The sequence below is a fragment of the Triticum urartu genome, chromosome 1A (assembly GCF_056163025.1).
Source record: "Triticum urartu cultivar PI428250 chromosome 1A, HENAU_Tu73, whole genome shotgun sequence".
In the NCBI taxonomy this organism is placed as follows: domain Eukaryota; kingdom Viridiplantae; phylum Streptophyta; class Magnoliopsida; order Poales; family Poaceae; genus Triticum; species Triticum urartu.
In genome coordinates, this window is record NC_141873.1 from 505647346 (window position 1) to 505674964 (window position 27619).

The window sequence follows — 27619 nt, forward strand, 5'->3', positions numbered from 1 at the left end:
CTCAATTGCGCATGGAGAAGGACCGCTTAGTACATATCATACACGCAAGCTGTAATTATACAATACATCACTCAGGATGTGCGTACACATTCCTGACATGTTATTTAGGCTAGTGCACTTCTCCGAGATCCTACATGATGCGCACACAAACTACTACTCACCAAACCTATGTACATATAAACATATCATACAAGCTGGCATATCACACTGCTGCTAGGCGTGCTCAGTCGGAGATGGTGAAGACCTCCTTTGGCCTGCCGAGGGTAAGACCCAGTGGTGCTGGAGACTCAACCTCTTCCTCAATGATAGGCTCCAGGCGCGAAGTACTGGGTTGTGGAGCTGGCACGGGTGTGGCAGGTGGTGCGGCTCGGACTGGAGTGGGAGCAATGACCTGGTCAAACTCCTCAGTGGTAGGCAGGCGGCGAGCGGTGGCTAAGATGGCCGGTGTATAGGATGCTGAGGACGAGACGAACGTCAGTGGTGGTGCCATGTGGAGGAGCTCCCTCCTGTTGGCGGAGCAGCCATGGATGGAATCCATACGAGCAGCTACGAGGTCGTCCACGAGGTTGTCGAAAGCTGCCTTAAGTGCCTTGAGGTACTCAACAAGCATCTCAATAGCCTCATCTCTTTCTCCCCTGGCGCAAGCGAATGCATAGTGGCAAGTGTATGGCACGTGGCAGGGAAGGTAGCGGTAGCGACGAGTCTTCATTGAAGGAAGAACATCCCGGAGACGAGCTATTGCCTCACGGGCAGCCATCTACATGGCATGCCTCTCCGTAGGCATGGCCCTCCCGACGAACCGGAAGCGGCGGAACTCGGCGCGTCCTCCCTTGAACTGAACTGCGGCCTGGTACATGGACAAACTGTCGCTGAGCTTGTGCCGGTAGAGTGTGAACTCCGGACGGACTAATGGCCCGATCGCGATCTTGGTGATGGAGATGAGGAGCTTGATAAACCCCTCAGGAACATTGGCGAACACCTGTGACTCACAAACGTTGCCTGCCATCTACAAAAGTAGAGAAAATCCCGAATAGTCAAATCATAAATTTTTGATGACCAACAGAAAATTGCTACAATATGCAGAATAATAAAATATGCTAATAATCGATTAGCGATCGTACCTAGTGGCTTCCTACAGTCAGCCTGGCTATGATACCAAGTTTGTCAGGACCGCCTTTCCAATAAAACATTTATTGAAAAGCCGACCTTTGTGTTGACCAGTACAGAAGAATTCTTCTTACTGGCAGATAAAACCTTGATATAGAAATCCAGCAGAACTAAATATTATACATGGTTGAGCTGAGGATGCTCAACAATTTATTACAAGCACGCCTATATTATACATAAAGGAGGATATGACACAAGGGTATGGTGACATAACTACTGACTCGAAATAAAGGTGGTGGTGGATATGTCACAGAGTGACATGACTCTGAAAGCTTACAGCTCATCAAGCGTCGGCGTGAGGCTTGATGATTTTTATTCGGGTGGCGGAAGCGTGTATAATACAAGTGAACAACTCTAGGTCGCACGTGACTGACTGGGACTCCTCTAGGCGTCGGACTCGCTATCGAACTCTTCATCCATAAGATCGCCTTCGTCAACATCTGGCCAAATCAACAAGCCAGGTGAGTACTTTGAATGTACTCGCAAGACAGTTCGGACATAAGATATAACAAATGTAAACATGATGCACATGAGCAGGTTAGTATGCACAATCAAATAATAGATTTCCACTGCACGATAAATAAAAGGAAGTCAGGCGGTAGTCCTCCCGAATCCCAAAAAAATAACAGAAGACCGATCGGGTGTCTGAAGCGACGCATCGAAAGGTAATAGTAAATTAACATCCCGCAGTCGGGCGTCGAGGCGACACCACATAAAGGGCTTATATTGAAGAGTAAATAACAGAACGTGCCATAGTCGGACGTCTAAGCGACATCTCGAAAAGGGCTTATAGCGAAAATAAATAACAATGATGCCACAGTCGAACGTCTGGGCGAAATCACAGAAAGGGCTTATATCGAAAGTAAATAACAATAATGCCATAGTGGGACGTCTGAGCGACATCACATAAAGGGCTCATATCAAAAGTAAGCAACTATAATGCCACAGTTGGACGTCTGAGCGACATCACATAAAGGGCTTATTGTTTATCATTCGAATTTAAATAGCTCATAAATTTAAATCATCGCAAGGAAATACTCAACATATAATAATAAACTGGTTAGTCCATTCACATAAATAACCTTCAGCCGAGTTTACCACTCTCGCTTTTATGTTTATACTCCGGGGGCTGCCTCTGGGGTTGACACTGAGATTTGCCACTGAGACTGACACTGATACAGAGATGATGTACAAGTCCTTGCTCGTGGACATGGATACTCGAATGATTTTTGACTCTGCAGAGTTTGTACTCATTACCACAGCCAACGGATTTCGGTAGTCACAAGGACTAGTTCTGTTTACGGTGTTTTAGAAGAAACATGTCTAACCAGTACACACCCATTCCACATTCCGTTGCCAGGGATCACCCTCGGCGACGTTCAAGAAAAACCTTAAGATGGGGAGGCTACAACCTCGAATAGCATGGGATCAAATTTATATCGTGCGCTCTAAGGGGTGCCCCCCTCTCGGTCCCAACCGGAAACACCCATGCCCCCTGACCGGATGACGGGCTTTAATCCATGGCCATGGAACCCTCATCACGGTCCCTCTGTTTGGTGTGTACAAGGAAAGAGGTTTGCAACTTACTAAACCGCACCCTTTGCAGAAAACATGTGGCAGCACGAAGGGGAAACGAATGGGATCGAGACTTGACCCACGTTAAAATTGGAGTTCACGGTTGACATAAAACTGGCATGCTTCAACAATACCAGCCTGCAACCCATCATGTCACCACATGATCGTGTTATCTTATCATCATAAGAACACATCCAACTTGGAAGCTCACTTGTAGCTTGTCTTGCGTGCACATAACATTCACAAATGCCCATATAAACATGCCATGAGAAAAACTACTCAAGCAAACATGCAAAACACTCATCATTTCAAAGGTTCAAACATGCTTGCCTGGTTTGGAGAAGTCGGAGTCTAGCTCGGCGAAGTACGCGTCTCCTTTACCTCCTCCGGTATCTACATATTTAAAGAAAATTGGATCTACATAAATACCGTGCGTGCACAAAAAGTATCCCAAATATTTTTCAAATAAATATGACAAAAAAACTAGACAGAAAAAATAAAGATGACAGAAAAAGTTTCAAGTTAAAATCATCTTTTGTTTAAAAGTTATAAGGGTTTTAGTCCATGGACCTTTCTGTAATGAAATAGAAAGTTTCCAGGGTTCACTTCATAAAAACAGAAAACGTTTCAGTCTAGAATACGTCAGTCCAGAGGGGAGACGTATTTTGCCCGAAGGCGTTTTCAAAAAACGTTTCAAAAAAAGAAAAAGCTGACGGGGAGGTCCCACCCGTCGGGTTTGAAAACCAGAATAGGGCACTGGCGCCCGAGGGCCGCGGTGGTCGCCGGCGGCGATCCACGGCGAGGCAAGGGGATCGGAGGGTACCAACGTGTTCACCGTGTTCTTCCGCACCTGTGGGTGGTGGAGTTGAGCGTCGGCGAGCACCACATCGACGGCGGCCCCAACTCCGGCGGACGGTGGTTCGGGTGAGGTTGATTCTCTCAAAGCAGAGCTGCAAGCTTCAAATTGGAGCGTGGGTTAGAAGTGTGGGTGCACTAGGAGGCTACAGGCAGAGTTAGGGAGGCGTGGGTGCCCTCACCGGCGTGGATCGTGCCGGAGCCCGAAGCGGATCGGGGCGGCCGGAGACGGAGAAGAAGACCCCCTCGAGGTCCTCCTAGTGGCTGGACGTGGCTCTGGAGAGCTGTAGGGGTGATGCCTGGTCGAGATCGAGCTCGAGGCCCCCTTCTATAGCCGGCCCGAGGCGGTGCCCGAGAACGGGATAACTTCGACGATGGCTATGGCTCTTGCAGAGGTTGAACGGGCCATTTAGGGGATTGGGCAGCTTAGTGATGATCCACTGGCTCCACTCAAATGCTAACCTTGGTGGGATTTGGCCTGCTCCGCGGTTTCGATGGAACGGCGCCTCGCGGGCCCGTCGGCGGCAGAGAGCACGCTCTGTGCTTGCCAGGCCACGGCGACGGTGCCGCAGTCGTGCACAGAGGAGGGGATGGACACGCGAAGGGCTCTGGTGGCTGGGGCGGTGCCGGACGGCGCCGAAAGGCAGGGCCGGCCTCTATTGGCCGCCACGGGTGGCGCTACCACCGTAGAAGACGCCGGAGCTGGCGAGCCACGTCGCCACCGACGCCCGCGCCCGGCCAAGCGAGTGTGTGGCGCACTGGATAAGGAGGGGGAGCAGTGAGCATTGATCCAAGGAGGCTACTGGCGAGATTGTCGACGGGTTCTGACGAAATGGTACTGTCGACTGAACCCAGACACTGAATCTCTGAACTTTTCCTGAATTCAAACAGAAACAGTGCATGCTAGGTGTTCGATGAAATGTTTTTTTCATGTGGGAAATTTTTCTAGAGGTGATCTTCGGTGAGGTGGCCTCTTGGTGTATCTGGAAGCTGTATGAATTTTCTCAGAATTTTTGGAAAAGGAAAAATATGGATTTCACTGAAAATGGCATTTCTGGTCCAAACTTGCAGTGGGCAAAATTTGAAAATTTTGAACTGAGGACAAGTGGATCTTGATGGATCTAGGTTGGAGGTACTAAGGACTAGTCAGAGGAGTTTGTTTGGAGTTAAAACTCAAAAGGAAACTTGTAGTTCCTTTGAAAATCACCTATGTCCAAAACAAATCACAGAAATAGTTTTGAGGTTAAAATAAATTGAATAGAAAACAAAAATGGCTTGAAACTTGCTGGAGGTGGGGTCTTGCCTTGATCTAAGGCAGGGATGGGTTTTGGAATGCTATGTCAAAATGTGACATGGCAAAAGAGGAAATTTTTGAATGGGGAAAAGAATAACCCATAATCCCTAGGGTTTCTTTTTAATAGAAGGAAATTCAGAAAATAAATTTGAGTAGAGTCAAGACAACATGAAAAGTTCTCAAGACCAAAAATCAAGGTTGAGAAGAGTACCAAAATATTTGTCATAAAAGTTTTGAGAGGGAGAGGGTTTAAGAAAAAATTTAAATAGCCTCCTCCAAATCAAATAAAGATTTTGATAAAAACCAAATCAAAATTTTTGGAGTGTCACATCTACTCTCTTGTAATGGATTGAGTTTCCCCTTTTGACGTTATCTTATCGGATTGAGTCTTTAAAGATTTGAGAACACTTGATGTATGTCTTGTCGTGCGTATCTGTGGTGACAATGGGATACCACGTGATTCACTTGATGTATGTTTTGGTAATCAACTTGCGGGTTCCGCCCATGAACCTATGCATAGGGGTTGGCACACGTTTTCGTCGTGATTCTCCGGTAGAAACTTTGGGGCACTCCTTGAGGTTCTATGTGTTGGTTGAATAGATGAATCTGAGATTGTGTGATGCATATCATATAATCATACCCACAGATACTTGAGGTGACATTGGAATATCTAGGTGACATTAGGGTTTTGATTGATTTGTGTCTTAAGGTGTTATTCTTGTACAAACTCTAGGGCTGTTTGTGACACTTATAGGAATAGCCCAACGGATTGATTGGAAAGAATAACTTTGAGGTGGTTTCGTACCCTACCATAATCTCTTCGTTTGTTCTCCACTATTAGTGACTTTGGAGTGACTCTTTGTTGCATGTTGAGGGATAGTTATTTGATCCAATTATGTTATTATTGTTGAGAGAACTTGCACTAGTGAAAATATGAACCCTAGGCCTTGTTTCCTAGCATTGCAATACCATTTGTGCTCACTTTTATCATTAGTTACCTTGCTGTTTTTATATTTTCATATTACAAATACCTTTATCTACCATCCATATTGCACTTGTATCACCATCTCTTCGCCTAACCAGTGCACCTATACAATTTACCATTATATTGGGTGTGTTGGGGACACAAGAGACTCTTTGTTATTTGGTTGCAGGGTTGCTTGAGAGAGACCATCTTCATCCTACGCCTCCTACGGATTGATAAACCTTAGGTCATCCACTTGAGGGAAATTTGCTACTGTCCTACAAACCTCTGCACTTGGAGGCCCAACAACATCTACAAGAAGAAGGTTGTGTAGTAGACATCAGGTAGCAGAAGCCGAAGAGGCCAGCCGAGGCTCGACTATAACTTTGGGTACCCACTTCCATTGTTTGCCCCGTTTCCGCTGCCAACAGGATTTCTCCATATGCCCATAATGACTGCATGATGCACATCGAATGGTCTGGGATTTGCGTCGGGGATTAGGTCGATCAGGCCGTGGGGGTGTGTGATTTTTGGAAGTGTTGATTTGGTTCCCCAAGTCAGCCGATTTGACCAAACACTATGGGATTACAAAAGTGGTTGCCATACCAGTATATTGAATGTCCCAGATATCCGGGCATGCATTAACTTTATGTCCCAGAGCAAAACAATTAAGGCAAATAATCCTAGCTAGGCAAGCTGATTTATTGTGACCCCATTGTAGGCATTTCGCACAAAGTGTGCTCCAATATTTGGCCAGAGTATTAACTTATTATTAACCATAACCAGAGTACATCAAATCCTGCATTAAAGCGGTGTCAAGAGTCGGAGGCCATGACGTTTGTTTCAGAGCATATTTGAGTGCAGAGCTGAGGAAACATTGTGGCGTGACCGGGTAGCAGCAATCAGTGGGAAAACAGAAACTGCCAATTAAAATAGAGTCCTCAATAATATTCTTTATGCCCAAAAAATCCTCCCTTGTAGGAAACTACTGTGTTTGAAATTGAACCGACTGGGAAGAAGAGGCTTCATCGCTATTCTTGTTATGAAAATCCATGAATTGTATAGGAGAAAGTCCAAATTTTCCCAATTCCTTGACTGATGATGTGTCCATAACAACACTCTTCTCGAGGAAATTAGTGTTAACCCATACAACAATAGGAGAATGAGCAGCAATAGATTCAATCACTGTGTCCACATGCCAATGAGAATCAAAACGATGTAGAGTATTGAACCGACCATTGTAGAGATGAAAATGACATATGAAGTCTAGCAAAATGCGATCTTTGAGACCATGGATGACATGCCCAACTTTGTTGCCGGCAACCAAAAACTGATAGGATCTCTCACTGATTTGCATAGATAGAAATCCCTGAGGGTGACCTCCAATGCAACATTGTAAAGCCAAACACACGGAGCGTTCCGGGAGTTCAAAAGAGGCCGAAGAAAAGGATACCACCAAGAAGAATTCCTTGGTTGATGAGAGGGTTAGAAATGAACAGTTTCACCAAAGCGACGACGCACCTGATCCACGGCCGCAAGTCCGGGCTTGAAATCCTAGTGCAGGAGTCCATCCATGGTGTCCAAAGCCTAGCTAACTCCATTGGAGGTGGTGGAGAGGAGGTGTGTGGAGAGGTTGGAGGAGATGAGAGGAGGCATGGTGGAGAGGACCACCGGGTGTCAATTCTTTGGATGGAATCAAAGAATTAGTAATCGGCTACTCCCTCCATTCCCAAATATAAGTATTTTTAGAGATTCCAACAAGTGACTACATGCGGAGCAAAATGAGAGAATCTATACTCTAAAATATGTCTACATACATCCGTATGTTGTAGTCCATTTGAAATGTCTAAAAGGACTTATATTTAGGAACGGAGGGAGTAGTACTATTTTTTTGATTGCACCCATCATCAGTTATGAATGGATGGTGGTTACTGTTAGAAGGGAGGGAGAGGGATTGGTGGAATAGTTGTTTGATGATGGATGTTTATTGCTTGAGCCTCGTGGCCAGAATAATTTCTAGTCTATCCTATGTTTCCAATACAATCACGATACTCAACATCCCCTGCAGTCACAACGGTAGCGACGCAGACGGTGAGACTGGAGAAGAATCCGAAGGCAAGCCAATGGACACCCCCACACACAGTCATAACGGTCGATGCATCGCGAAAGGCGTGACTGGAGTGAAAACCGACGAGGCTGCTCAAGCAAGGCGGTATCCCTTTGTGCCGATGTCGATGTAGCCGAGAGCGTAGGATGGTGTAGCCGTGGTCGAGGTAGCCGTGCGAAGAAATGTCATGGTCGATGTCGAGTCGGGGTAGCTGGTGTCGAGGAAGTCACCGTGGAGCCGCTGCCGCAAGGAGGCGTCGAGTTAGTCATGGGGGCATTGGTGTTGAAGTAGTGGTGCGCGGGGAGAAGACGATGTTGACGAGGGATCGCGCCGAGTTTGGCAAGCCCAGGGACACATCATCGATGAAGGCACACGTTGGTGTTTCCAACAGTGGGCATGCATAGATGGACGGAGACGAAGTTGACGAAGCGCCACATTAAGCTTGCCAGGCCTGGGACACGTCATGGACCACCGCACATGTCGGTGTTGTCAGCACCAGGCATGCGTAGACGAGGGACCTGCATGAGTTGTCGCCATGTCGAGGAGTCGAAGGGCCAGCAGAGAAGAAGACTCGACAACGGTTGCAGCGCCAATCGGCGCGGGGCCGATGTCGCCAGCGATGGTCATAGACGAAGTGGTCGAGGAAGAAGATGGAGACGTTGGCGACAGGCTGGTGCTTGACGAAGATGAAGGGGGTGGACAGGCGGCGGCGGCTACAGGGGTACCGGCGGCGGCCAAGTTAGGAGCGTGGCGGCGGTGCTCGAAGTAGGTGAAGAACCCAACAACATGACGAAGACCGGCGCGGACGATGGCGTTCCCACACCGAGGGAGACGGCGCAGCGCATACCACGGAAGGTCGACGCATGGTGACGGCGGAGTGGACCGCAGGCCGCAGCGCTACGGCCCGAATGGGCAACGCAGCGGCGGCGGGCAGTGAGGGAGTCCTGGACTAAGGTGTCCTCGGGCGTCCAGCCTGTTAGCCATGGGCCGGACTGATGGGCTGTGAAGATACGAAGGCCGAAGACTGCACCCGTGTCTGGATGGACTCTCCTTGGCGTGGAAGGCAAGCTTGACGACTAGATATGTAGATTCCTTTATTTGTAACCGACCTTGTGTAACCCTAGATCCTCCCGGTGTCTATATAAACCGGAGGACTTTGTCTGGAGGAGATACATTACCATAACCATACAAGCTAGGCCTCTAGGGTTTAGCCATTACAATCTCGTGGTAGATCAACTCTTGTAATACTCATATTCATCAAGATCAATCAAGCAGGACGTAGGGTATTACCTCCATAGAGGGGGCCCGAACCTGGGTAAAACATTGTGTCCCCTGTCTCGTGTTACCGTCGATCTTAGACGCATAGTTTGGGACCCCCTACCCGAGATCCGCCGGTTTTGACACCGACATTGGTGCTTTCATTGAGAGTTCCATGATACATCTCCAACGTATCTATAACTTTTGATTGCTCCATGCTATATTATCTACTGTTTTAGACATTATTGGGCTTTATTATCCACTTTTATATTATTTTTGGGATTAACCTATTAACCGGAGGCCCGGCCTAGAATTGCTGTTTTTTGCCTGTTTTAGGGTTTCGAAGAAAAGGAATATCAAACGGAGTCCAAACGGAATGAAACCTCCGGGAACGTGAATTTTAGGAAGATTATGATCAGGGAGACCTGGACCCTACGTCAAGAAAGAAAACAGGAGGGCACGAGGTAGGGGGGTGCGCCCACCCCCACCAGGTGCACCCTCCACCCTCGTGGGCCCCCTATTGCTCCACCGACATACTCCTTCCTCCTATATATACCTACATACCCCCAAACGATCAGATACGGAACCAAAACCCTACTTCCACCGCCGCAACTTTCTGTATCCATGAGATCCCATTTTGGGGCCTGTTCCGGAGCTCCGCCGGAGGGGGCATCGATCACAGAGGGCTTCTACATCAACACCATAGCCTCTCCGATGAAGTGTGAGTAGTTTACCTCATACCTACGAGTCCATAGTTAGTAGCTAGATGGCTTCTTCTCTCTTTTTGGATCTCAATACAATGTTCTCCCCCTCTCTTGTGGAGATCTATTCGATGTAATCTTATTTTTGCGGTGGGTTTGTTGAGACCGATGAATTGTGGGTTTATGACCAAGTGTATCTATGAATAATATTTGAATCTTCTTTGAATTCTTTTATGTATGATTGGGTATCTTTGCAAGTCTCTTTGAATTATCAGTTTGGTTTGGCCTACTAGATTGATCTTTCTTGCAATGGGAGAAGTGCTTAGCTTTGGGTTCAATCTTGCGGTGTCCTTTCCCGGTGATAGTAAGGGCAGCAAGGCACGTATTGTATTGTTGCCATCGAGGATAACAAGATAGGGTTTTCTTCATATTGCATGAGTCTATCCCTCTACATCATGTCATCTTGCTTAAGGTGTTACTCTGTTTTTAACTTAATACTCTAGATGCATGCTGGACAGCGGTCGATGTGTAGAGTAATAGTAGTAGATGCAGGCAGGAGTCGGTCTACTTGTCTCGGACGTGATGCCTATGTACATGATCATACCTAGATATTCTCATAACTATGCTCAATTCTATCAATTGCTCAACAGTAATTTGTTCACCCACCGTAGAATACTTATGCTCTCGAGAGAAGCCACTAGTGAAACCTATGGCCCCCGGGTCTATCTTTATCATATTAATATCCTACTACTTAGTTATTTCCTTTACTATTTACTTTGCCTTTATTTTACTTTGCATCTTTTACCATAAAAATACCAAAAATATTATCTTATCATATCTATCAGATCTCACTCTCGTAAGTGGCCCTATAGGGATTGACAACCCCTATTTGCGTTGGTTGCGAGGATTTATTTGTTTTGTGCAGGTGCGAGGGACTCGCGCGTAGCCTCCTACTGGATTGATACCTTAGTTCTCAAAAACTGAGGGAAATACTTACGCTACTTTGCTGCATCACCCCTTCCTCTTCGGGGAAAACCAACGCAGTACTCAAGAGGTAGCAAGAAGGATTTCTGGCGCCGTTGCCGGGGAGGTCTACGCAAAAGTCAACATACCAAGTACCCATCACATACGCTTATCTCCCGCATTACATTATTTGCCATTTGCCTCTCGTTTTCCTCTCCCCCACTTCACCCTTGCCGTTTTATTCACCCTCTCTCTATCCTCCCTCTCTTTCCGCTTACCTTTCTTCCGCTATGTCCGAATCAAAAAGGGTTGGGGGTTCTCTCCAGAGTTTTAGTACTTTGGACAACCCCTCTATCCTCGCTAAACTTATAAATAAGGATACTATGGAAAAACCTACCGGAGTTATCAATGAGAGTCTTAATAATTTTGATGAAGATGATTCTGGAATTTTTCGTTATTTACTTGACGAATCTTTGAAAGATGCTTGGTATAGACTATTAAGGACCAGGGCTAGCTATGTTCCTCAATATCAAATTGAAGTTTACCTAAAAAGCTTTTATATTGCCCTTCCCTCTTCTTTTAAGCATGTCTTAGATTCTATATTTGAAGAAGGTTTCCTTGAAGGGAATGTCATAGACACTTATGAAAAAATGAAAACTATATTTGGGCACCTCATGAATGAGAAAGTTGAATCTACATCTATATCTATCTATCTATCTATCTATCTATCTATCTATCTATCTATCTATACTTATACCTATACTAATTCTGGACTTCCAAGAAATTCTCACGTTAATTAGAAATTAGGAGCCGTTAATCTGATGGGACCAAATTATTACGGTGTAGATTAATCCTAGAAAACAATCAGAAAATCCGCCTCTCCATTGATCCATACAACGTTGCACGTAATGCTAAAGGTCTACATGGGCAACTAGTCCAATCTGGACATCTACACGGGAAACAAGTCCAATTTGGTCGCGTAAAAAAAAGGCAACAAGTCCAATCTACTCACGCTAGAAAAAACCAAGTCAAATCTGGTTACGTAGGTAAATACAATTTGCAATTCCTGCCGTGGCGTATCCAGCTTAATTACGTATAGGACTCCTAATATCTAGCCCTCTCTCCACGATTCTCTGCAGTTCCATGCGGTACTCATGCCGCACGAACTGATGTCCAAGACGAACATGTCTACTCGATCTCCTTCCTCCACATGTCGCCGCCACGATGCACCTGTCCTCTGATATGTGGCGTTCTTTTCCCACGACCAAGACAGACAGGCCGCCGCCGCCATGCAGCCCAGGTCCAAGATGAACAGGTCACTTCTCCTCAATCTCCTTCCTCCATATGGCATTGCCATGCACCCCATCTCTTATCTCAATCCAACCACCGTCTTTGGGATGTCGCCAGATGTAGCCGCCGTCTAACCACCACAGAAAAGATGTCATGTGCTATGCCCAATTAATCCCACCGCACTTCCATACTTGCAAATACTACGGATGCCCAGCCGGAGAACCACCATGGATGAGGTACCACACATGATTGAGTACATGGAGTACCAGTGCACCGTCGTCCACGCTCGCCCATTATGGCTGGAGCCCACACACGCAGTGCTCGCCTGCGGCCACCGCTTCCATCCGTATGAGAGTTTCTCACATCATTACCCCGGCTGGCAGGTAGGCCATTCCATCCGCTTCTGAAAGGTTCCCCTACTGTCCCTTTTGAGGTGTGTTTTCCATTGGATTTTCACTTGGGAAAGGTGGAAAATACCTTTTAGGTCAAAGCAATTTCATCCTACGTGTGTACTACTTTTGGATTTCTTCAAACTGTTGTTGCTTTGTGGGCTTTAAACTCAATATAATTTTGATTTTAAAGCAGGTGCTGCTTTGTAGAGTTTTTACTCAATATAATTTTGATCGTCCATGCTATTAGACTATATTGGAAAATTAAATTTCTCTTTTAACATCGTTCTAATTGTAAACTTAGTCTATAATGGTTGGGAGTTAAGGCTACAACATTATTGTTATGTACTATTTGGTTAAATTCCTATTCCACAAATACAGCTCGGTCCCTTTCTTTGCTGTGAGTACTCGACAGTCACATGGTACTTCTCTTTTTCCTATTTAAGATTAGTTAATTGATGTCGTTCCTTAATATTCCTGTGGTAGAATAGCAGGTTAGTTTCTCGCATAAAAAGAATAAACTATGAACTCCGGCACTCCAGCAATTGCTAAACTGGTACGTGAAAAAATGTACTATGTGTGGACCAAAGACACACTGATGATCAAGTGCACAGAAAACACATATGGCGGATCGATGCATACCCATGAGCTATTGTACACCGTAGGGCTGTGGCTACATCCAGTTTCTCCTGATATGATTTGCTGGCTACTATAGATATGATATCTTAGCCAATTTGGTCTCGGTCCGTGCTAAGGCAGTTGAAACTGACTGATTTGCAATTTCATCATACGTGTGTACTATTTCTGGATTTCTTCAAACTGCTGTTGCTTTGTGGGCTTCAAACTCAATCTAATATTGATTTTAAAGGAAGTGCTGCTTTGTGGAGTTTTTACTCAATATAATTTTGATCGTCAATGCTTTTAGACTATATTCGAAAATTAAATTTCTCTTTTAACATCGTTGTAATTGTAAACTTAGTCTATAATGGTTGGGAGTGAAGGCTACAACATTGTCATGTCCTATTTGGTTAAATTTCTATTCCACAAAAACACCTCGGTCCCTTTGTTTGCTGTGAGTACTAGACAGTCACATGGTACTACTCCTTTTCCTATTTAAGATTAGTTAATTTATGTCGTTCCTAAATATTCCTGCGGTAGAACTGCAGGTTACTTTCGCACATAAAAAGGATAAACTATGACCTCCGCCACTCCAGCACTTGCTAAACTGGTATGTGAAAAACTGTACCATGTGTGGACCAAAGACACATTCATGATCAAGTGCACGAAAAACACATATGGCGGATCGACGCATACCCATGAGCTATTGTTCACCGTAGGGCTGTGGCTACATCCAGTTTCTCCTGGTATCATTTGCTGCCTACTATAGATATGATATCTGAGTCAATTTGATCTCGGTCGTGCTAAAGCAGTTGAAACGGACTGATTTTTGCCACGCAATATGCATGTATATCAGTACATAATATTAGACTATTAATACATATATAAGTTTCTTCTTTAACCATTGAAAATTGCTTCAAATGTAGCATATGTAATGTTTTCCTTTTTTTGAAGTCTTTGTGCGTGGTAATTCATTGTTAAAGAGACGAACAAGCTTATCTGCCACTCTGGAGGGCGGCCCACATAAAATAGATAACATGCAGATTTTGAGATACGAGATTATATTTTTATGGCATCACCAATGATTTCATTGCACAAGTTCTCCAGGACAGAAGTGGGATTCTGATTGTTTCTGAGGTCACTATTACTGGATATGTAATGTGTTTAAAAAAAAAATTGGTCGAGACACGCATTGGCAGTGCAACGCAAGAACTGTTAGCAGCACAACCGAAAACAGACCAGGGACACATGACATGGTATATAGAATTAAAAAGTGATCCATGACTCCGAGCATACGCACGCTGTTCTTCGCCTGATAACTGATATGGACAATGTAATGCAGGTGTAACAAGGAAGTACCTACCAGAAACATTATGCACAAGGCTTCAACCTTGACGTGAATAGAACAAAGCAAAATAATGCTTGGCGGCAACATGCATAAGGTAATGCTTACTCCTAAATAATTAGTCGTATGATGGTCCTCTTATAGACAGTCTCATTATTATTTTTGTCTGATCTTAACACACCGATGACTTTCTGATTTAATTATTTGGATTCTCAGATTGTCCTCTCTGTATATTAACTCAAATGCATAGATTTGTATATTAACTCGAATGCACAGATTTCACAAGTTAATCCGTTGGAGTATTCTTGGTCACTTGGAGCAGATTTAATTTGGGCGGCACTATGACTATCAGAAGTTCTTATAAATCAATGAGGATGTACCGCATACAACTTAAATGAAGGACTCTCTCTATGTTGGCAACAACATCCCTTGGATGTTACTTAGTTAGGTGTCCATCTTCCTATTTGTTGTTGCCCTGTAGGTTATATAACCAAGTGGGACCTTGATTTGTTTTTCTCCTTTTTCCCTCTGATCAACTTTTCTAATTCTTTGTGCGTGGAAATTGTTGGGGGAAGCAATAGCATGTGACACTACTGTAAATTGTTGGTTAAACAAAGAAGGTGAATCCAGTACGTTAACTGATTGTTCCTTTCATTTGATATGCTATGAACTTTATAAAGAGGTTATCAAATTTCTACAGAAATATTTTATTTTCACCGCTTGATAGTTTTTATTTGCAATCGTAATAAATGAGATTGCAGAACAATTGAAACACTATGACATTTTACACACTAGCATTTTTTAAAACATGCATCGACCATTATTTTGTAAGTTTGATTATTAATGACACTGTTTTTATTGAAAATTCATATGGCAGGTAAAAAGTTAAGTAATGCATGTGCAAATTTGATGCACGAAGTTTTGTACATAACTGAAATATGAACAACAAATCTGCAATTTTTCATGGCAATATAGAAACTTACCCATAGAAAACAAAATATTGAACTACTTCAATGAAAGTAATAAATGTATTTTATAATATTCATGCCAATTAGACAATAAATAAACTAGCCCGTGCAAATGCACGGGTTGTCGACTAGTCTCTTTTAAACTCTTACCAAAATGAATCTATTAAAGAGATAAAGGCTAGCCTAGATACAAACTTCCGTAACATGCTTAATCTTTCTTCTAGCATTAATAGCCATGTGCTTTATCAAAATAGAAGGATTAATTCTATACATAGCAAGTTTGCTCTTTACTTTCCTAATACCAAAGATGGCAATACCTAGATCTATTCTTGCTTGTTATGCCTAGCTAGGGGCGTTAAACGATAGCGCTTGTTGGGAGGCAACCCAATTTTATTTTTATTCCTTGCTTTTGCTCCTGTTTAGTAATAAATAAATAATTTATCTAGCATGTATTTTTTTTGTGTTTTTTTGTGTTTAATTAGTGTTTGTGCCAAGTAGAACCGTTGGGAAGACTTGGGGAAAGTCTTGTTGAACTTGCTGTAAAAAACAGAAACTTTAGCGCTCACGAGAACTACTGTCATTTTTATTTGGAGAGTGCTATTTAGTTAATTCGTTTTGCATATGATTATAGATAAATTACTAACTTCCAACAATTTATTTTAGAATTTTTGGGGTTCCAGATCTTGCGCTATCTACAGATTACTACAGACTGTTCTGTTTTTGACAGATTCTGTTTTTCGTGTGTTGTTTGCTTATTTTGATGAATCTATGGCTAGCAAAATAGTTTATAAAACATAGAGAAGTTGGAATACAGTAGGTATAACACCAATATAAATAAAGAATGAGTTCATTACAGTACCTTGAAGTGATCTTTTATTTCCTTTCGCTAACGGAGCTCACAAGATTTTCTACTTTAAGTTTTGTGTTGTGAAGTTTTCAAGTTTTGGGTAAAGATTTGATGAATTATGGAACAAGGAGTGGCAAGAGCCTAAGCTTGGGGATGCCCATGGCACCCCAAGATAATCTAAGAACACCTAAAAGCCAAAGCTTGGGGATGTCCCGGAAGGCATCCCCTCTTTCGTCTACTTCTATCGGTAACTTTACTTGGAGCTATATTTTTATTTACCACATGATATGTGTTTTGCTTGGAGCGTCTTGTATGATTTGAGTCTTTGCTTGTTAGTTTATCATAATCATCCTTGCTGTACACACCTTTTGAGAGAGCCATACATGATTTGGAATTTGTTAGAATACTCTATGTGCTTCGGTTATATCTTTTGAGTTATATAATTTTGCTCTAGTACTTCACTTATATCTTTTAGAGCACGGTGGTGGATTTGTTTTATAGAAACTATTGATCTCTCATGCTTCACTTAGATTATTTTGAGAGTCTTAATAGCATGGTAATTTGCTTAAAATCTTAATATGCTTGGTATGCAAGATTAATAATAAAACTTTCTTATGAGTGTGTTGAATACTATGATAAGTTTGATACTTGATAATTGTTTTGAGATATAGAGATGGTGATATTAAAGTCATGCTAGTTGAGTAGTTTTGAATTTGAGAAATACTTGTGTTGAAGCGTGTGATTCCCGTAGCATGCATGTATGGTGAACCGTTATGTGATGAAGTCGGAGCATGATTTATTTATTGATTGTCTTCCTTATGAGTGGCGGTCGGGGACGAGTGATGGTCTTTTCCTACCAATCTACCCCCTAGGAGCATGCGCGTAATACTTTGCTTTGATAACTTGTAGATTTTTGCAATAAATATATGAGTTCTTTATGACTAATGTTGAGTCCATGGATTATACGCACTCTCACCCTTCCACCTTTGCTAGCCTCTCTAATACCGCGCACCTTTCGCCGGTATCATACACCCACCATATACCTTCCTCAAAACAGCCACCATACCTACCTATTATGGCATTTCCATATCCATTTCCGAGATATATTGCCATGCAACTTTCCACCATTATGACACACTCCATCATTGTCATATTGCTTAGCATGATCATGTAGTTGACATCGTATTTGTGGCAAAGCCACCATTCATAATTCTTTCATACATGTCACTCATGAGTCATTGCATATCCCGGTACACCGCCGGAGGCATTCACATAGAGTCATATTTTGTTCTAAGTATCTTAATTGTTGAGTTGTAAGAAAAATAAAAGTATGATGATCATCATATTAGAGCATTGTCCCAGTGAGGAAAGGATGATGGAAACTATGATTCCCCCACTAGTCGGGATGAGACCTCGGACGAAAAATAAATAAAAGAGGCCAAAGAAGCCCAAATAAAAAAGGAGAAAGAAAAGAGGCCATAAAAAGAGAAAAGGCTCAAAAATGAGAGAAAAAGAGAGAAGGGACAATGTTACTATCCTTTTACCACACTTGTGCTTCAAAGTAGCACCATGATCTTCATAGTAGAGAGTCTCTCATGTTATCACTTTCATATACTAGTGGGAATCTTTCATTATAGAACTTGGGTTGTATATTCCAATGATGGGCTTCTTCAAATTGCCCTAGGTCTTCAGGAGCAAGCAAGTGGGATGCACACCCACTTAGTTTCTTTTTGAGCTTCCATATACTTATAGTTCTAGTGCATCCGTTGCATGGCAATCCCTACTCACTCACATTGATATCTATTGATGGGCATCTCCATAGCCCGTTGATACGCCTAGTTGATGTGAGACTATCTTCTCCCCTTTTGTCTTCTCCACAACCACCATTCTATTCCACCTATAGTGCTATATCCATGTCTCACGCTCATGTATTGCGTGAAAATTGAAAAAGTTTTGAGAATGTCAAAAGTATGAAACAATTTCTTGGCTTGTCATCGGGGTTGTGCATGATTTAAATATTTTGTGTGGTGAAGATAGAGCATAGCCAGACTATATGATTTTGTAGGGATAACTTTCTTTAGCCATGTTATTTTGAGAAGACATAATTTCTTTGTTAGTATGCTTGAAGTATTATTATTTTTATGTCAATATGAACTTTTGTCTTGAATCTTTCGGATCTAAATATTCATACCACAATTAAGAAGAATTACATTAAAAATTATGCCAAGTAGCACTCCGCATCAAAAATTCTGTTTTTATCATTTACCTACTCGAGGACGAGCAGGAATTAAGCTTGGGGATGCTTGATACGTCTCCAACGTATCTATAATTTTTGATTGCTCCATATATTATCTACTGTTTTAGACATTATTGGGCTTTATTATCCACTTTTATATTATTTTTGGGATTAACCTATTAACCGGAGGCCCAGCCCAGAATTGCTGTTTTTTGTGTGTTTTAGGGTTTCGAAGAAAAGGAATATCAAACGGAGTCCAAACGGAATGAAACCTTCGGGAACGTGATTTTTAGGAAGATTATGATCCGGGAGACTTGGACCCTACATCAAGAAAGAAAAGAGGAGGGCACGAGGTAGGGACGCGCCCACCCTCACCAGGCGCGCCCTCCACCCTCGTCGGCCCCCTGTTGCTCCACCGACGTACTCCTTCCTCCTATATATACCTACGTACCCCCAAACGATTAGATACGGAGCCAAAACCCTAATTCCACCGCCGCAACTTTCTGTATCCATGAGATCCCATCTCGGGGTCTGTTCCGGAGCTCCGCCGGAGGGGGCATCGATCACGGAGGGCTTCTACATCAACACCATAGCCTCTCCGATGAAGTGTGAGTAGTTTACCTCAGACCTACGGGTCCATAGTTAGTAGCTATATGGCTTCTTCTCTCTTTTTGGATCTCAATACAATGTTCTCCCCCTCTCTTGTGGAGATCTATTGAATGTAATCTTCTTTTTGCGGTGTGTTTGTTGAGAACGATGAATTATGGGTTTATGATCAAGTCTATCTATGAATAATATTTGAATCTTCTCTGAATTCTTTTATGTATGATTGGGTATCTTTGCAAGTCTCTTCGAATTATCAGTTTGGTTTGGCCTACTAGATTGATCTTTCTTGCAATGGGAGAAGTGCTTAGCTTTGGGTTCAATCTTGCAGTGTCCTTTCCCGGTGACAGTAAGGGCAGCAAGGCACGTATTGTATTGTTCCCATCGAGGATAACAAGATGGGGTTTTCTTCATATTGCATGAGTCTATCCCTCTACATCATGTCATCTTGCTTAAGGTGTTACTCTGTTTTTAACTTAATACTCTAGATGCATGCTGGATAGCGGTCGATGAGTGGAGTAATAGTAGTAGATGCAGGCAGGAGTCGGTCTACTTGTGTTGGGCATGATGCCTATATACATGATCATACCTAGATATTCTCGTAACTATGCTCAATTCTGTCAATTGCTCAATAGTAATTTGTTCACCCACCATAGAATACTTATGTTCTCGAGAGAAGCTACTAGTGAAACCTATGGCCCCAGGGTCTATCTTTATCATATTAATCTCCTACTACTTAGTTATTTCCTTTGCTATTTACTTTGCCTTTATTTTACTTTGCATCTTTTATCATAAAAATACCAAAAATATTATCTTATCATATCTATCAGATCTCACTCTCGTAAGTGGCCCTATAGGGATTGACAACCCCTATTTGTGTTGGTTGTGAGGATTTATTTGTTTTGTGCAGGTGCGAGGGACTCGCGCGTAGCCTCCTACTGGATTGATACCTTGGTTCTAAAAAACTGAGGGAATGCTACTTTGCTGCATCATCCCTTCCTCTTCAGGGAAAACCAACGCAGTGCTCAAGAGGTAGCATTCCACTGTGCTGTCGCCAAAAGGTTTGATGGCCCCTTCAATCGTCAATAATGACGCTGTCCAAGGAGAAACTTTCCTCCCCGGATAAATCTTTGTGTTCGGCGGCTTTGTACTGCGGGCCAATTCATTTGCCATCTGGAGCAGATCGAAAGCTACACCCCTGGCCATCAGGTCAGATTTGGGAGCTTGAACTATGTTGCAGACATCCGTGGAGACTTGATCTTCGCCGGATTCGAGACCGCGGCTACCACTCCTGGTCACCCCGAGAGACATGGCCTAAATATGTCATTGGACTGCATCCAGGAAACAACTCCCATAACCGCTCTCGCCGTAGATTCGGAGCAGACTGCGCCATCCAAGGACGGGAAGCTAAACCCCGCTACGGAGGCCACAGATTCCCCGGCGATGGAGCCGCACATAGACTTGATCTCACACGATACATGTGCCACCGGAACTCCGAACTCGTCTCCGGCCGTAAGTTCCGAACCATGTGAGCCTGGGGACGCCGAACTTGATCATTTATCGATCTTCGAATTCAGCGCCGCAGACATCTTCCAGCACTCGCCTTTGGGCGACATGCTAAACTCATTAAAAAACATGTCCTTGACGGAGGACTCATAGCTGAACTCTATCCGGTCCGAACTAGGGGCTGACGATGGAGAATTTTGCTTCCTACCCGCCACCCACTTCATAGCCACGGTCGAGGATTTGACCGACACACTTGATTACGACTCTGAGGACATCGATGGTATGGACAACGATGCCAGAGAAGAAGAGGCCCAGAACCCGCCATTCAACGGACGCTGGACGGCCACTTCCTCGTATGATGTATACATGGATGCACCAAAGGAAAACAACGGCGATGACAAGGAAGATCCAGCTGAGGATAAACCTTCCAAAATACAATCCAAGCGCCGACGTCAGCGGCGCCGCTCTAAGTCACGCCGCAGTAAAGACAGAAACACTGGCACATGAGAAGATAACATTCCAGAAGGTGCCGAAGACAACGAAGACCCCGTTGAAACAGCTAACGAACAAGATGAACGGGAAGATGGGTAGGTTAGTCCTGGTAAACAGGCCACACACGAAGACTCAGAGGACGGAAGTTATCTTCCGCTCTCCGAGGATGAGGTGAGCCTTGGCACCGACGATTTCATCGTGCCTGAGGAACCTCTTGAGCAGGAGCGCTTCAAGCGCCAGCTAATAGCCACTGCAAGGAGCCTGAAAAAGAAGCAGCAGCAACTTCAAGCTGACCAAGATCTACTCAATGATAAATGGACCGATGTCCTAGCAGCCAAAGAATATGGCCTCAAGCGCCCAACCAAAAGCTACCCAAAGCACAGATTGCTACCTCGGTTTGACGAGGAGGCGCCAGAATACATACCACCATCGTACAATGCGGCTGACCGACCACCATGTGGTCAGGACAAAACGACAACTCATGCCGAACACCAGCCCGCCCCACCTCATTGCACAGGTAGAGGTAAATTAGCCCACGGCCATACATATGACCTCCGGAAAAACCTGAACAATAAAGCAGGACATACCAGATCAATCTACGGATCGCGAGGACGTGCCTCGACACGCGACGACAGCCACCTATTCGGACATGACAAACTTAGTCATGCACGGGCTGAAAACCGCAGACGGACTCCACCAGAGCTACATCACGATACGGCCCGATATAGAGGCGCCGCACACCCTCATTGCTTCACTGATGAGGTCATGGATCATCAATTCCCAGAATGGTTCAAACCCGTGAATATAGAATCATACGATGGAACCACGGACCCCGCGGTGTGGATCGAAGACTTCATTCTCCACATTCATATGGCCCGCGGCGATGACCTCCACGCCATCAAATACCTCCCTTTAAAACTCAAGGGGCCAGCTTGGCATTGGCTCAACAGTCTGCCTGAAAATTCTATTGGCAGCTGGGAGGACTTGGAAGAGGCCTTCCTCAATAACTTCCAAGCTACATATGTTCGACCTCCGGACCCTGATGAGTTAAACCATATAGTTCAACAGCCCGGAGAGTTTGCCAGGAAATTCTGGACTAGGTTTTAACTAAAAAGAACCAAATCATCGATTGTCCGGATGCCGAAGCCCTAGCAGCCTTCAAACACAGCATCTGCGACGAATGGCTCGCTCGCCACCTTGGCCAAGAAAATCCAAAATCCATGGCGGCCCTCACGGCACTCATGACCCGCTTTTGTGCAGGCGAGGACAGTTGGTTGGCCCGTAGCAAAAACAATGCAAGCGACGCCGGCACCCCTGAAGTTAAAAACAACAAAGACAAGTCTCGACGCAACAGATACAAGCGTCGAAATAACAATGACAAAACCGAGGATACGGTGGTCAATGCCGGATTCAATGGCTCTAAGTCCGGTCAGCAGAAGAAGCCGTTCCAAAAGAACAATTCAGGTCCATCCAGCTTGGACCGCATACTTGATCGTCCGTGCCAGATTCATGGCACCTCGGACAAACCACCCAATCATAAAAATAGAGATTGCTGGGTTTTTAAACAGGCCGGCAAATTAAACACCGAGAACAGGGAAAAGGGATCACAAAGCGAGGACGATGACGAAGAGCCCCGGCAACCGAACACAGGGGGACAGAAGTTGTTTCCCCCTCAGGTCAAAATGGTGAACATGATATATGCTACCCACATTCCGAAGAGGGAGCGCAAGCGTGCGCTCAGGGACGTCTACGCGATAGAGCCAGTCGCCCCAAAATTTAATCCATGGTCGTCATGCCCGATCACTTTTGATCACCGGGATCATCCGACCAGTATCTGTCATGGTGGCTCAGCCGCACTGGTCCTAGAACCAATAATTGATGGGTTCCACTTGACTCGCGTCCTTATGGATGGAGGTAGCAGCCTCAATCTGCTCTATCAGGATACAGCGCGAAAAATGGGCATTAACCCATCACAGATCAAGCCCACCAGGACTACCTTCAAAGGAGTCATACCAGGTGCAGAGGTCCGATGTACGGGCTCAATCACACTAGAGGTTGTCTTTGGATCTCCGGACAACTTCCGAAGCGAGGAGTTAATCTTCTATACCGTCCCTTCCGCAACGGATATCACGCACTGCTCGGACGAACTGCGTTTGCTCGATTCAACATAGTACCACACTATGCTTATATCAAGCTCAAGATGCCCGGTCCACGCGGTCTCATAACGGCTAATGGAAATACGGAACGCTCCCTCCGTACAGAAGAGCACACAACTGCCTTAGTAGCAGAAGTACAGAGCGGCCTTCTCAAGCAGAAGCTTAATTCGGCTGCTGAGCCCATGGAGAGGGTCTGAACTACTCTACAGTAGGAGAGCTCGGCTCGTCAGGAGCTTGAATAGCAATCCGGCCTCCGTCTCAGTATCGATCAGGTGGTGGCATTCGTGCCGCGTGTACATAACTACGCACTCAAAATCCCATGGGCATCGACGGAGGCATAGCTAGCTTGTGGTCCATAGTACGGCTCAACCGACATCGGATACACACATACTTTCACTTTACTTGTTTCCTTTTCAGGTCTCAATCCCACAGGCCGCATCTGGTGGTCTGGTCATTGGTCCTCTTGAAGGATAAACACACCAAGACCGCGAGAAAAGTAGACATATGGGGGACATTTTTGGGTGATTCCGTTAACGATAACTCTACCTGTTTTTTAGGACCCACATGCAGCTCTCCCTTGGTTTCGGCATATCAAATAGCTTGTTTCTTATTGCACTACATGTATCAATGCACCTTGACGTACTAATTAAATTACAATGGGAACAGTTTGCGGCTAGAGCTTTAGGACCCCAACTTTTTACCTTTTCTATTTTCTTTCTCTTTTTTCTCTCAGCTCCCCTGTGGATAACCCTATCAGGTAGCACCCGTACACTTTGGTACGTTTGATGTTTGCCAGGGGCTTCATAGCACTCCACATTATGACAACAAAAGTCCAAACACTTTTTATAAGTATAGTTCGGCACCCCGAATTTAGCATTATATGCATTGGCTCCGAATCATGTCTTTGATCAATAGTTGGGTTGCCCGGCTCCTGTGCTTGCTACCTTACGTTCCGCTATATCGGCTAAGGTAGTAAAGGAAGAACTACTGTGATTGTGCCTTGGTTTATCCAAAGAGCACCTCAGTAGAGAAAGCCGAAAACTGACTGTCATGATGCGGCGAGAGCCGGTCAGCTGTTCGGAGGTTACAAATCGTTGGAGATTTCTTCCGCATTACGCGAAGGATTTGTACTTCCCATCAAATGCTTATAGCACTCTAGTTCGGATACTACGGGTTGCGCCCATGTTTTTATTGTCGAACTCCTATGGCTAATTGAGGGCGTTACAGCCGCATAGTCTGGTTGCCTGGTTCGTTGCGCTAAACAACTCCTTCAAGGACCATCTAACTGGATCAAGATTGTTTAGATCCCATCCCAAACACCCCCATACTATCTACGTGGGGGCAGAAGCTAACGATTGGTTAACCCTCAGATTTCATACAACACGGCCGCACAGGAAGTAAAAATTTAAAAACATAACAAGCATTATATTGCACAATCACTTTGTTTTATTATACAAAGTAGAGGGAGCTCGAATACATTCATTCAAAGGTAGTGTATTTCGCACAAATGATCTGCAACAATGCGGGACCCCTCCAAGACATCGCTGAAGTATCGCTCGGGTGTGCGGTGCTCCTTGCCCTCCGGCGGCCCCTCGGTCACTAATTTGATAGTGTCCAGCTTCGCCCACCAGACCTTGTAATAGGAGAAGGCCAGACATGCGCCCTCGATGCAAACGGACCGCTTGATGACGTCTAGCCAAGGATAGGCACGCACCAGTCGCTTCACGAGGCCGAAGTAACTGCCGAGTATAGCTTCGGCTGGCCATAACCGGATTATTAAATCCTTCATGGCCAGTTCGGCCACCCTATGCAGTTCGACTAGCTATTTTAGCGGATCGCTGAAGGGCACCGGATGTTCTGGCGCAAGATATTGCGACCAGAACAGCTTCTCCGTGGAGCTCCCTTCTTCGGCTCGGAAGAACTCTGTGGCGTCAGCCGCACTGTGTGGTAGATCAGTAAAAGCCCTTGGAGAACTCCGAATCCGGGTTAGTAAACGATATTTCATCTTCACATTCTTGCTTTGCATATTGAATGCCTTACCCGCCGCGATCTTCTTGGCCTCCTGGATCTCCTGGAGGGCGCCCTAGGCCTCATTCCAGGCTGCCTCCGCACTCTGACGAGCCTTGGCGAGTTCGGTCCCTTGAACCAACACATCACGCTCCAAGGCCTCGCACTTCTTCACTGCGTCCTCGAGCTCCTGTTGGACCTCGTTGACCTAGGACTTGAGCTTCTTTCGAGCGGCCTGCTCCTTGACAGCCTTCCCTTCGGCTTCGGCCAGGGCCTTTTTTAGGGCCTCGACCTCAATCGTCGCCTTTGTACACATCATGGAATTTCGGTCACGACATATCATTTTACCTTTTTTCAAATACATAACAGGTTATTACTTACCTTGTTTTTCCTGGAGCTGCCTCTTCACCTGGCCCAGCTCCTCCTCGGCCTCCGCCAGTTTCTGCTTCAGTCCAGAGACTTTGGCAGTATGCGAGGCTGCAGCCAACAGTGACGCCTGTGTTTACATTTCAGAAAAATTTAGTTAGTTTCCTGCAATAGGAGATTGATCCTCTGTCCGGCTTTTTCTTTCCGAACACCGGACAGTGTCTCAAGGGCTACTGTCTACATTGGGATTTTCTCTTTTTTGCGTCGCTTACCTCAAAACCTGTCAGCAGGCCGCTGCAGGCTTCGGTTAGTCCGCTCTTGGTGGGCTGAACCCTTTCAATTACCGTTCCCATAAGGACACGGTGCTCATCCACAATGGAAGCGCCTCACAGCGCTTCCAGCAGATTGTCCGGTGCCCCTGGTTGGACAGGGTCACCGGCGAATAGGCATCCCCCTTCTTTCTAAGAAGATTGTGTGCCGGATTCTGGAGCCGCATCGGTCTCCGGAATTGAGTCCGGCTGAGGGCCGAACTCAATACAGCCCTCCCCACCAGTCTCCATGGGGATTGATTCCCCCCGGTGTCCGGCGACGGGGGTTTCGCCTTCTGGTGCCTCCTGAGCCTCTCCCCCGCCTGGAACAGTCCTTCGGGACAGTACCTCCGCAACGTCCTTGGCCTTGGGGGAGTGAGCGGCCTGCGGTGAATCTCTGGCCATCGCCTTTGAGTCTAGGGAACCTCATGATGAGGATCGCTAGGAGCTGTCATGGGCTGGACTGTAATAGCATAACTAATTATATCAATACAACGAAGAGGAAAGACTTGGTTTATGGGTGGATATGATATTTAGCACTTACTATGCGGCCCGAGGCTTAGTGCGGGGGCGTCTCTCCGGACTGTTGTCGACATCCCACGCGGAGTTATCCGCAAGGGAGCTCTTCCCTTTCTTGGACATCTCCGCCTCCAGATTTGGGGAAGCCGCCCTCTTCTTCCTCCCCTCATCAGGGGGAGGGTTGTTATCCTCCTCCTCATCGTCGTCGTCTTTGGCGGCGGAGGAGCGGGTCTTGTCTTCGGACGTCGCGTCCGAAGCGCCCTTGCGGCGGGGCCACTCCGGACCCCCTTGGCCTTCCCTGTGGCCTTCTCCTCCGGTGCCTTATAGGGCACCGGCACCAGCATCTTCGCTAAACGCGGGATGACCGGTTCTTCAGGCAGCGGAGCCGGACATTGGATCCGCTTCGCCTTCTCCATCCACTCCTGAAGAAGCCATGATAATAAAATCTTAGATATCATCCTTGAAACAAGCAAGTAAAGGATGCGGTAAAGATTTACCTTGCTGGCGGAGCGATTAACGTTGTACCCATGGTCCGAGGTTGTGGCCGGCGGTGTCTCGTTGCCCTTGAAGAGCAACTTCCAGGCATCTTCATGGGTTGTTTCGAAGAGCCTCTCTAGGGTTTGGTGCTTCTTCGGATTAAACTCCCATAGAAAGTGACTTCGGCTTTGGCAGGGGAGAATTCGGTGAACTAGCATCACCTGGATTACATCGACAAGTTTGACATCCTTGTCCACCATGCTTTGAATGCGAGTTTGTAGCACTGTTAGCTCATCTGACGAACACCAGTTAGGGCTCTTCTCAACCCAGGAGGTGAGTCGCATGGGAGCTCCGGAGTTGAATTCGGCAACCGCGGCCCAGGTGGCATCACGGGGTTCTGTAATGTAGAATGAGGGAGTCCTGGATTAGGGGGTCTCCGGACAGCCGGACTATATCCTTTGGCCGGACTATTGGACTATGAAGATACAAGATTGAAGACTTCCTCCCGTGTCCGGATGGGAATCTCCTTGGCGTGGAAGGCAAGCTAGGCAATACGGATATGTAGATCTCCTCCCTTGTAACCGACTCTGTGTAACCCTAGCCCCCTCC

General features: G+C 45.4%; 1 pseudogene; it reads right to left on the minus strand.

The window, feature by feature from the left end:
• Window positions 1–202: 202 nt before the first annotated feature.
• Window positions 203–26419, minus strand: LOC147992007 (uncharacterized; annotated as a pseudogene).
• Window positions 26420–27619: the final 1200 nt, after the last annotated feature.